Genomic DNA, 10,313 nt, shown 5'->3' with positions numbered 1-10,313 from the left:
AAATAAATAGACCACTCACAAGCTTGTTGAATGTTTGGAATTCTACAAAGTAAAACATGCGTCATGGGATTAATGTTGTAGATGTCCCTTCATAGCCAGATGGATGATGAGTTGGGTTTTCAGAAGTTTCCAAAGCTACTCTTCGTGTAGGAACTAACTGAGGCTATTTCTGTCCCCATGCTCTGACACTGGACATTGTCCTTTGGGGGGCAGATAGCAGGAAACCCCAAGTTGGTGGGACGATGCAGGTTTTCAGTCCGGGCCTGGCTTAGGTCCCAGCCAAGAGCCAGCATGGCCCACCAGGGACATCACCCACACTCCTTCCTTTGTTAAGCTGAATAATCTTCCATTGTAATTTATTTATTTATTGCATTGCAATTTTATTTATTTATTTATTTATTTATTGCATTTCATTTATTGATATAATAATATAGCATTATAATAATATTTCATATATTATATGTAATATATCATATCATTGGCTCTCTCCCGTCTCTTCTCATAAGGGCACTAATCCCATTGTTAGGGCCCCACCACCATGACCTAATAATCTCTTAAAGGCCTTATCTGTAAATGTCATTACACTTGGCACTTGGATTAGGGTTCCAACATATGACTTTTTTTTTTTAAGATTTTATTTATTTATTTGACAGATAGAGATCACAAGTAGGGAGAGAGGCAGGCAGAGAGAGGGAGGGAAGCGGGCTCCCTGCTGAGCAAAAACCTCGATGCAGGGCTCGATCCCAGGACCCTGGGATCATGACCTGAGCCAAAGGCAGAGGCTTAGCCCACTGAGCCACCCAGGCGTCCCTCCAATATATGACTTTTGAGAGGGGACACAAACATTCGGACTACAGAATAGCTATATTTTTTTAAATTATTTTTTATTATTTTTTAATTTTTTATTTTTTATAAACATATATTTTTATCCCCAGGGGTACAGGTCTGTGAATCACCAGGTTTACACACTTCACAGCACTCACCAAATCACATACCCTCCCCAATTTCCATAATCCCACCCCCTTCTCCCAAACCCCCTCCCCCCGGCTACCCTCAGTTTGTTTTGTGAGATTAAGAGTCACTTATGGTTTGTCTCCCTCCCAATCCCATCTTGTTTCATTTTTAAATTATTTTTTAAGAAACAGGAATAATTAACCAAAAACCATTAATGTAAAAAAAATGATAAAAGTACATTGTATTACTGTAGACTTATTTTGTAACTGCTAATATTCACTTAATATAATCAATCACCTGGGATGATTAAAAAATGTGGACTCAACAGCCCTGGCTGACAATTTGAGTCGGCATCTAAACTGTATCTGTGTTTTATTTTGTGTGTACGTGTATTTTGTGTCTTGAGAAAAATCTGATTACAGAGATAAGTAACTGTAGATAAAGGCTGACTCGTGACAATTTGCCTTAAAATCTCAGAGCACCCCTTAATTTAACCCAAAGTCTTGAAGAAAAGATATCTTCTCTTTGTACTCAGGGGTATTTCCTATCTGAACCCAGTTCAAGTACAAATCCCCCAAAAGGCCAGAAGTTGGGAGATCACAAGAGATGTTGGAACACAGGAAAATAAATGAGCTAACCAGACAAGCTGCAGGTAATTAAGAACCATTAACCATGAGAGAAGCAGTGACATCACTCAAAATTAAAACCAAGTAGAGTTTAAAAGTTTAGCTACTTTACTAACTAGCTGCAATCAGGGATGGCAAACAAAGACTAATTCAAAGTAACCTGGGAATTAATCATTTAAAACTTACCAATAATCTGAAATTAGTAGCTTTAATGCTATGAAAATTACATGGAATTTGGAAAGATTGAAGTTCTCTAAGCTGCCAAGAAGTAAAACACTCCTTCCCAGATACATGGACTTATAAAATCACTATATACTATCTCCACGAGAAGCAGAATCCCCCAGAACCATCACTCTGTAATGATGAGAAGTACTAAGAGGGCATATGAAATTTATGAGCTCTGCCCTGAAACATGTCCCATTTCATCAAGACAAAAAACCAAAATAGTTAAGCACTAATCTGCACACTACATAGGGGTTGAAAGACATAGAAAGTTTGTGCGAGCTCATGTATGTGTGTGTTTCCAACCATTCTTGAAAAACAATGGACAACAGAGATGAATAAATGTCCCTGTATATCCCATAAATATTCCTCAAATATTTATCATGCAACTCCAGCTCTGCTCTAAGACCTGGGGACACAGTCATGAAAAGAAAAGACAAGGTCTCTGCTTTTAAGGAGCAGATATTCTAATGCAGAAATGAGAAAATAAATATGTAAACAAACATTATATTAATGAACAGTGATCAAATAGTGATCACAGCTAAAAAGAAAACAGGACATAGTAAAGGTCTGAGTGACAAATGGGATGTATTTTAACTTGGATGAACCAGGAAATATAGAACAATGAGTTGAATCCAAATGACACAAAGGAGCTAGCCACAGGAAGTGTGGGAAGAGTGTTCCCGCCCAAGGTATCAGCATGTATACAAAAATGTCCTTGGAGCTCATCCCTCCAGCCCCTGCTCTCAAATCTCTGACCCAGCTAGGTGGGGACATAATCTAGGACTTGTGTCTTCCAAAACTCATTCTAAATCTTTGTTCGGTGACTAAATTATTCAAGCTTGAGAAATTAAAAACATATGCTAACAAGATCTTCCCACCATCTACCCAGAGATCATCTTAAAAGCATCATGAAATAGTAACACTGAAATTCTAAAAAACTTCTGTTCTAACATTTTAATCAATTTTATATCAAACTCCTTTGTTGAATTTATATACCCATTTGACATATTTATGAAGAGACAAAAAAAAAAAAAAACCCTACATTCCGTAAATGTATTTATCCATCTAACAAATATTTGAGTACCTAATTACACTCTGTTCCAGCTGATGTCTTCTCTTTATCTCTTTTTTCCCCTCAATTTAACACCAATCATAATCTATGTAGGCTTTTAGTTCGCTTTTCAAAATTAATTTCTTGAGCTATTTAAAGGAATTATCCAGTGCTAGAGTTCTCGACACTGGTCACACATTAGAATCACTTAAGGAACTTTTTTTTAAAGATTTTATTTATTTATTTGACACACAGAGAGATCACAAGTAGGCAGAGAGGGAGGGAATCATGCTCCATGCTGAGCAGAGTGTCCCATGCAGGGCTCGATCCCAGGACCCTGAGACCATGACCTGAGCTGAAGGCAGAAGCTTAACCCTCTGAGCCACTAAGGCAGCCCCTCACCTGAGGAAATTAAAAAGAAAAAGCCCAAAGGGCACCTGGCTCGTTCAGTCACTGGAGCGTGCAGGTCTTGATCTCAGGGTTGTGAGTTCAAGTCTCATGTTGGGTATAGAGATTACTTAAAAAAAATAAAAGAAAGAAAGAGTCCAAGCCCCAGTTTGTGATTAATTTGTTTAAATGTTTCAAGAAATTTGATGCTAAATGTTGTAAGACTAGTTAAATAACAAAAAGATATATTTACATAATACTTCTTGCTCTCAAATTTTGAACAAAGAACTTACTAATAATCAATAACTTAGTAGGCCAACATTTTATTTAAATAAGTTTTATGGTACTACAAAGAGTGAATTAGAAAATCAAAAGCAAGGAGAAATGGGCATGGTGTGAACATGGGGAAGCAAGAGAAAGCAAGAAAGTATGTGACCAGGAAGCGAATGCTTAGCTCTGAGATCCTTCTCTGAGAGAAGGACAGATTAAAACCTAAAAAGAAAGAAAAGAAGGATCCCATGCACTCAAGGAAAGAGAAGTCCCCCAACATCCCTCCTGCTTTTTCCAATATAAACACACAGCTGGGCCGACTTACCACATCCTGGTTGGTACCGACTTTATCAACTTTTCTATTTAAGCCAAACTTGACCGGTCAATGATGGACGGGCTGTGTGCCAAGTGTACCAGTTGTACAACTGACTGTGTAATGGCTGAAACTGAGAAACCGGGGTGAAAGTATCAAGAGGCTCTAAGGATTGAGAAAGAGCCAATATTCAAACGATTACCACGTACACACAAGAAAAACTATGCAGATGACTGCTCAGTACGGAAGAAATTCAGAGTGTTACACTGTGGCATCAGCTGACCCAGACCCAGAAGATTGCTGGAGTTCCCATCATGGACATCTCTAACCATATAGACGACACTGAGCAAATGCCAGATGATGATGGAGCCCCTCACTCCTATGTCTTAATAGAGTTCCTCAGCTCTTCTTTACCAACTTTTCCTGCTGCCAGTTCATACAAGCAATTCTCCTTACCCAGTTCCTCTGTTCTGAGCTATGGCTAAAGACACTCATTTTTTTATGTTTTGAAACTGATTATCTTGTACCATTTTACTTTTTGTTGCATCTTTTTATAAATCAGATGACCGCTCACAAGACAAAAAAAAAAAAAAAAAAAAAAAAAAAAAGGAATGGAAAGGAAAGATCAAAAGGGAGGACAAAAACAGTTCTTTTTTGCCGGGAACCCTTCTTACAAGTGCCAATCAGATAAACTATATCTGATGTTACATCGTCACAACTCCTCTATCATCAGGGAAAGTAGTTCACATAAGAAAATTTCTCTATAAAATGAGTTCCACGCTTACATTCCATATTTGGCTAATTAGAATTTCATTACGATGTCTGTCTCAAACTGATGCAGAAGAGAATGGAATCTTGTCATCAAGACGTGACATCAAACTAAGAACCCACAGGGTAAGCACTCAGCTCCTGTGATACGAAGACAGCTCCTGGGGATGGGCGGCCCTGGGCAACAGTGGCTGACATGCGGGCCTGTGGCTATCTGCTGTCTGTCACTCTTCCCTCTTCCTCCTCTGTCAGCTGCTATCTCCAGCCACCGCCAACAAAGTCCACCTCAAACAGCCATCACTTCCCTCTGGTCCCATTTACCGTAGCTAAGCTCCAGGCCAGGCATCCAGATCACCAGCCCTGTGGGAACTTCTTCTAAGGTAAGAGGTGGCCCTATTGGTGAAATGCAGGTGCCAAGGCATGCGGACATTGTGCCATCTTCTGCGCTATTCTTAATGTTTTGATTGTCCCACTTCCCTCAGTTCCCACCTGTGGCCTCTGGAAAGGAACATATTACAGTAGGATTTCCAAGGACTGATGAGTGGGGGGTCAGGAGATATGGCCTGTGATTGGCCCCAACTAGCTGTGTGGCTTTAAAGGAAGTCATCACACCTCAGGCCTCAGTTTCCTTATCTGCATGCCAGGATGGACTGGAGTCTTTTCAGAGGAGCCGGCAAAGATCACATAGATAAGCACCACCTCATTATACTAAAAAGCAAACAGAAGGCCGGAGGCGAGTGATTTGCCCCAAGTCAGACATAAGCAGGCAGAGAGCAGAGCCGAGGATGGGACCCACATATGCAGGTCACAGCTAATCAGCCAGCACAGTACAAACAGATCTGAGCAGCTGCTCATTCTTCCCCTTTTCCGTTTTGTCCATCAGAATGCATGCTCCCTGCAAACAAGGACACACAGGACCTGCTGCCTGTCTCAAAATTCAAAGTTCACCCAATTAGAACAGGGAGGAGCCTCAAGGACTTACCCCCCCACCCCCACACATGGTTCTTTTACCTATGGAACATGAGGGTACATACATTCACCATCCAGAGGGCTCCTGCCTTCACTTCTCATGGAAAAGGTCTTCATGTGCCTACCCGGGGTGCCAACGAAGCCACAGGTTCCAGAGAGGAACTGACACAGAGAAGTTCGAAGGAGGCAGACTGGCTCAGCACAGAAACAAACTGTCTACCAAGGAAAACTACCCCATGGGGGACTGATTCTCTTTGAAATACGTTCGAGTGCGTGGGAAAATGGTTTTTCAAGAGCTGGTGGACTGACCAGTCACCTGGTACATACAAGATCACATCCGCATTCTGACAAGAGTGGCTTGCCTGCAGTGTAGACCAGGGGCCAGGAAGACAAGGAAGGCACATGGAGACTGGGTGAGAAGCGTCTACGGTGTGATGGCAAGGGCGCACTGCAAAGGTACGAGAAGAGATGGAAAGATGTATATGGACTCAAGAGGTTTAGGAAGCGAAATCCACAGGACTTGGTGTGACAGACTAGATTTTGGAAAGGTGACAGAGTAGGAGTTGACTTCTGGTTTCCCGACTCCAGGCTAAACGGATGAAGTGTTTACTGAGAGAGGTAATAGAATAAGAAAGGTGGTTTTCAGTGGAGGAGGTGCTCATGAATTCCGTCTTGAACCTGATGAGTCTGAGGGGCCACAGACACATCCGAGAAGAAAGGTCAGCAAGTCCGATACACAGAACTGGTGCTCAGGAGGCGTGTGGGCCAGAGACAGGAATCTGCCTTACCTGCTGATAGGTGGTCATGAAGCTGCACAAAAGGTCATCTAGGGAAAGAAAGGAACACGGGGCTGAGCCCATAATTAGCATTCAGTGGCTACCAGGAGCATGACTTTGCACAGGAGATACATCAGAGAGGTAGAAGAAAGACAGGAAGCAATGCAGAGCATTTGGTCTACTGTGATGTCGAGTAAGGAGACAGAGAAAGGTCGGGTGCGCTGACTTAGAAACAGTTTTGGTAAGAACTCTTCAGTGGAACGACAGGGCCTGAAGGGTGGAAGGTGGGAAAGTCAAGTCAACCCCTGAGCACTGGCTGTGATGCACGACAGTGACAGGGCAATACCTAGAGGTGGGGCAGTCAAGTGGGAGAGAATCAAACAGGAGCACATGATGGGAAGGAGTGCAGGGGAGAGGATCCTCGCAGGCTCCTGGAAGGGCGGGAGGGCATGGATTCTGTGCCAGAGTGGAGACTGAACCCGAGGAGGAAGGAGAGCCCCTCCCCGTACCAGGCGAGAAGGAGAAGGGGACAAATACAAGAATGGGATCATGATCAGCAGGATGGAGGAGGTCCCGTGGGATGGCTGCTAATTTTTCTGTACAACTGGAGATGAAGTCATATGTTGAGATGGAAGAGGAAGGCTACATGTGATGTCAATAGCACACCCATGTAAATGGTCTAATTTATCTGTTATGCCACTTTCTCCCCCTACTACCAATACCTTATGTCCTGCTCATCTATTAGTTGGCTGTCAACCCAAAGGATTTTCGTATTTCTAAGCCGACAAAGTATGATGTTGCCAGTGCCTCTGCCCCAGGTGACCCTTCCCCATCTGCCATTCCTGCACTTTGATCACCTACCTCTTTTACATACCTTTCCCCTTCTATTTCTCATTAGATCTCATAAACATGACTTTTTAAGTAGTCTCTTGCCACCAGTCAGCTCGAACTCAACAGATATGACCATGCAACTTCCTGCTGTAAACCTGACTGCAGCTCTACCATGAAGACTGCATCAACGTGGACCCCTCAATGTATGCAGTGTCCAAGGTGCAACCCGCAGCCCCACCCCATCTCCCTTTCTACCATCCCAGTCTCATTCCAAAATGTGCCAAACAAGACACCTATGTAGAAATACAACCCCGACAGCAAGCTCTTCACTCATTTCTGCCTCGGAACTGTAACTTAACATCTCTCTGACGGAAACACAAATTGCATATAACCTTTATCTCCAGCTCCCACATAGAAGATCAATACCACTTTACACAGAACAGCTGTTCCATGTATTTTCCTTCTATGTATGAAGGGGTCACGTTCATTAACACTACAAATTGTACATTATATTCAGAAATGTCAGAGCCTTGAAAGAATATGGAATTGCTGGCATTCTAGCCACTTTCCCAGTTTGTTCTCTTCCTACCTCTAAGTCCTACTTTAGAACTGCTATTTTGAGATTTCTATTTTCCAAAGCTGCTTTGACCAAAGGCATTCTGTCAGCTCAGAGTGAGAAAGATGGTGGGGCGAGGAAGTGCGAGAAAATGCTAGTGTAAGGCCCAAAGAAAGCCTGACGAAGTCCAAAGACAGACAAGCTAAAGAGACTTCCGTGCTTTGACATTCTTTAAGTCTGTGTATGTGCCTTTTCTTCTTCCAATGACCTCTCTCCTCATCACGTGTCCTTCATTAACAAAAGGTTTCTGGATCAGAGAATTCACTCTGTGCTCTCCTTCAGACACTCCATTCAATTTACACCTTTTATTACAGTGGCTTAACATCACCATACAAGAACAAGAGTACAATATACCTTCGTCTAGACATCCCTACATATTAAAAATGATATGGCCGCACCGCAGAGGATCCAGACATAAGCACTTTTAAAGCCAGAGTTTGGGAGATGTGATCTGAATGCAAGTATCAAAAAGGAACTAGCTGGTTAACCCAAAAAAGAAAAAAACATATTGTGACTTGAAGCCATAAAAAAGTAAGAAATTCAAACTCTTTTCAGAATTTTAGGTACCTACAGAGCCAAAACTTTTTAACACTGAAACCAGCTACTAAATCCCAATCCTTAGAAATTAAACATATACGTTTTGATAGTTTAAGTACAGACCCAGAGGGATACAGAAAACAGATAAAGCTCCTCCTGGCTCTTATTCAAACCTTGGGACATTTTCAAGGCTATGTCTGATGAACCTTTCCTGTCAGTAAAGTCTTTTCAGTTTAAATTTCTATTCTGTAAGTTTATGTCCTACAGTTATCTGCTGCCAGCTTCAGGCTGACCTCACCAAGAGAAGTAGGGCAACTTTAGAAAAGGAGCTTGGTATGCTTTGTAGTACTGGACCAGAACCAGTAAGGACAGTACAGTCTTTCAGATTTCTCATTCCGGGAGCTTAAGACGAAAGTCAGGCATAAACGTTAGGTTAGGTGCCTTTTTGACCCGATTCCTGGTAAGTACGTGTGTTCAGAGATGTGTTCAACGCACAGTCGCTGAGCTTCTAGGCACAAGGCACTGGGAGGCTTCTGTCAGGCCGGGGGAGCGGCGGTCTGACTGTGCCGCACGGTACCAGAGGCGGGTCCTACGGGTCCAGGGCTTTTACGTTTAGCTCAAAACCACTTGCCCTGAACTTTCAGGCCTTTTCATTCAATGTGCACGATTTCACAGGAGTGCTTTCTCCAGGCTGCACCTAGCCCACCCGAGGCCAAGAGACTCACTGCGAAGTGCAGTGAGGTCCCCGCCGAGGACCCGTCCGGGGCGGGGACAGCCCAGGAAGCCCGCAGGAGAAGCCCGAGGAGAGGCCCGGGAGGGCCAAGGAGGGCAGGCCACCCACGGCCCGGCTCCGGGGAGCAGAGCCCAGGCGTGCACCTTCATGAACTCGTCCTTGTCGAAGCAGAGCGTGTCCGGCCCCTTGGGCAGGTTCATCTTACTTCTCTCCATCCCGCCGGCCGCCGCCTCTCAGCACCAACACTCGAGCTAGGAGGAAAGGTAGGAGGCTGCGCTCCCAGACGGTACCGGTGAAGCCATGGCGTTTCCACCTCACAGAAGGCACCGCTTGCTCCAACATGGCAGCGCCCCCGCCGGGCCAATGAAAGAGGACGCCGCAGGCTCGCCTCCGCCGGCCTCCGCCAAGAGAGGCGCGCGGGCCGCTGCTGTCGAGCCAGCAGGTGGTCCTGCCCCCGAGCGGCGGAGGGCGACACTACAACCTCGCCTACGTTTCTGCAGGGCAGCCCCGCCGCTGTTGGTGCCGGGTGAGCGGGAGAAGGGAGGGCGGGGAGGGTCAGGGGCGCTCCCTCCCCACCTCACCCTTTCCCTCGGAAAATCGGCCTGCGAACCTCTTCCAGGACCTTCTCCCGAGATTGTCCCGCGGGAAGCATAGCCGTGGCGGGATGCTGGCCTTTTACTTTTGCGGCCGGTTGTCCAGAGAGGGGGGCGCGTCCGGGTGTCAGGCCTATGGTCCCGGGCGCCGCCGCTGCAGCCACCTGGGCGCGGAGTCCTCTGTGGGAACCCGGCTTCCGCCCTTAGCCCCGGGACCCACCCGCGAGTGTGGCTTCTCCCCCGCTGAGTTTGGCTCCAGCGATCTCTAGGGAGGAAGGTGGTCAGCTGGCAGCCTCGGGTCGTCTGGGCAGCTCCCAGCTCCACTTCAGCTCAGCTGCAGAGCGGCCACAAGTTTGGGTTCTCAGAGCTCTTAAAGAATCACTTCGCTACCAGCCGGCCGACAAAACGCAGCCGATAAGTAGATGTGCGAGCATGTTTATGTCCAGTCCGCTCTAGACTAATGGGCGGAATCCTGTGTTTGTGGCTAGCGTTGGTTCGATCGCCACACCGCCCCCAATTTCCGAGACCCTCTCCTCCTCCTGCCATCCACACCACTTTTATTTTGAGATTTTTCTTTCCTCTTCCCTTGCTCTTTCTCCCACTGTCCTCCTTTTTAGTGGGAATGTCATGGTCAAATGATGATTAATTTCTCTTTTTTTTCTCC

General features: G+C 45.1%; 1 pseudogene; it reads left to right on the top strand.

The window, feature by feature from the left end:
* Window positions 1–3,644: 3,644 nt before the first annotated feature.
* LOC131827894 (rRNA-processing protein FCF1 homolog) lies at window positions 3,645–9,896 on the top strand (annotated as a pseudogene).
* The last annotated feature ends 417 nt before the right edge of the window (window positions 9,897–10,313 follow it).

The sequence above is a fragment of the Mustela lutreola genome, chromosome 3 (assembly GCF_030435805.1).
Source record: "Mustela lutreola isolate mMusLut2 chromosome 3, mMusLut2.pri, whole genome shotgun sequence".
NCBI classification, from domain to species: domain Eukaryota; kingdom Metazoa; phylum Chordata; class Mammalia; order Carnivora; family Mustelidae; genus Mustela; species Mustela lutreola.
This window is presented reverse-complemented; position numbering and strand designations above follow the sequence as displayed.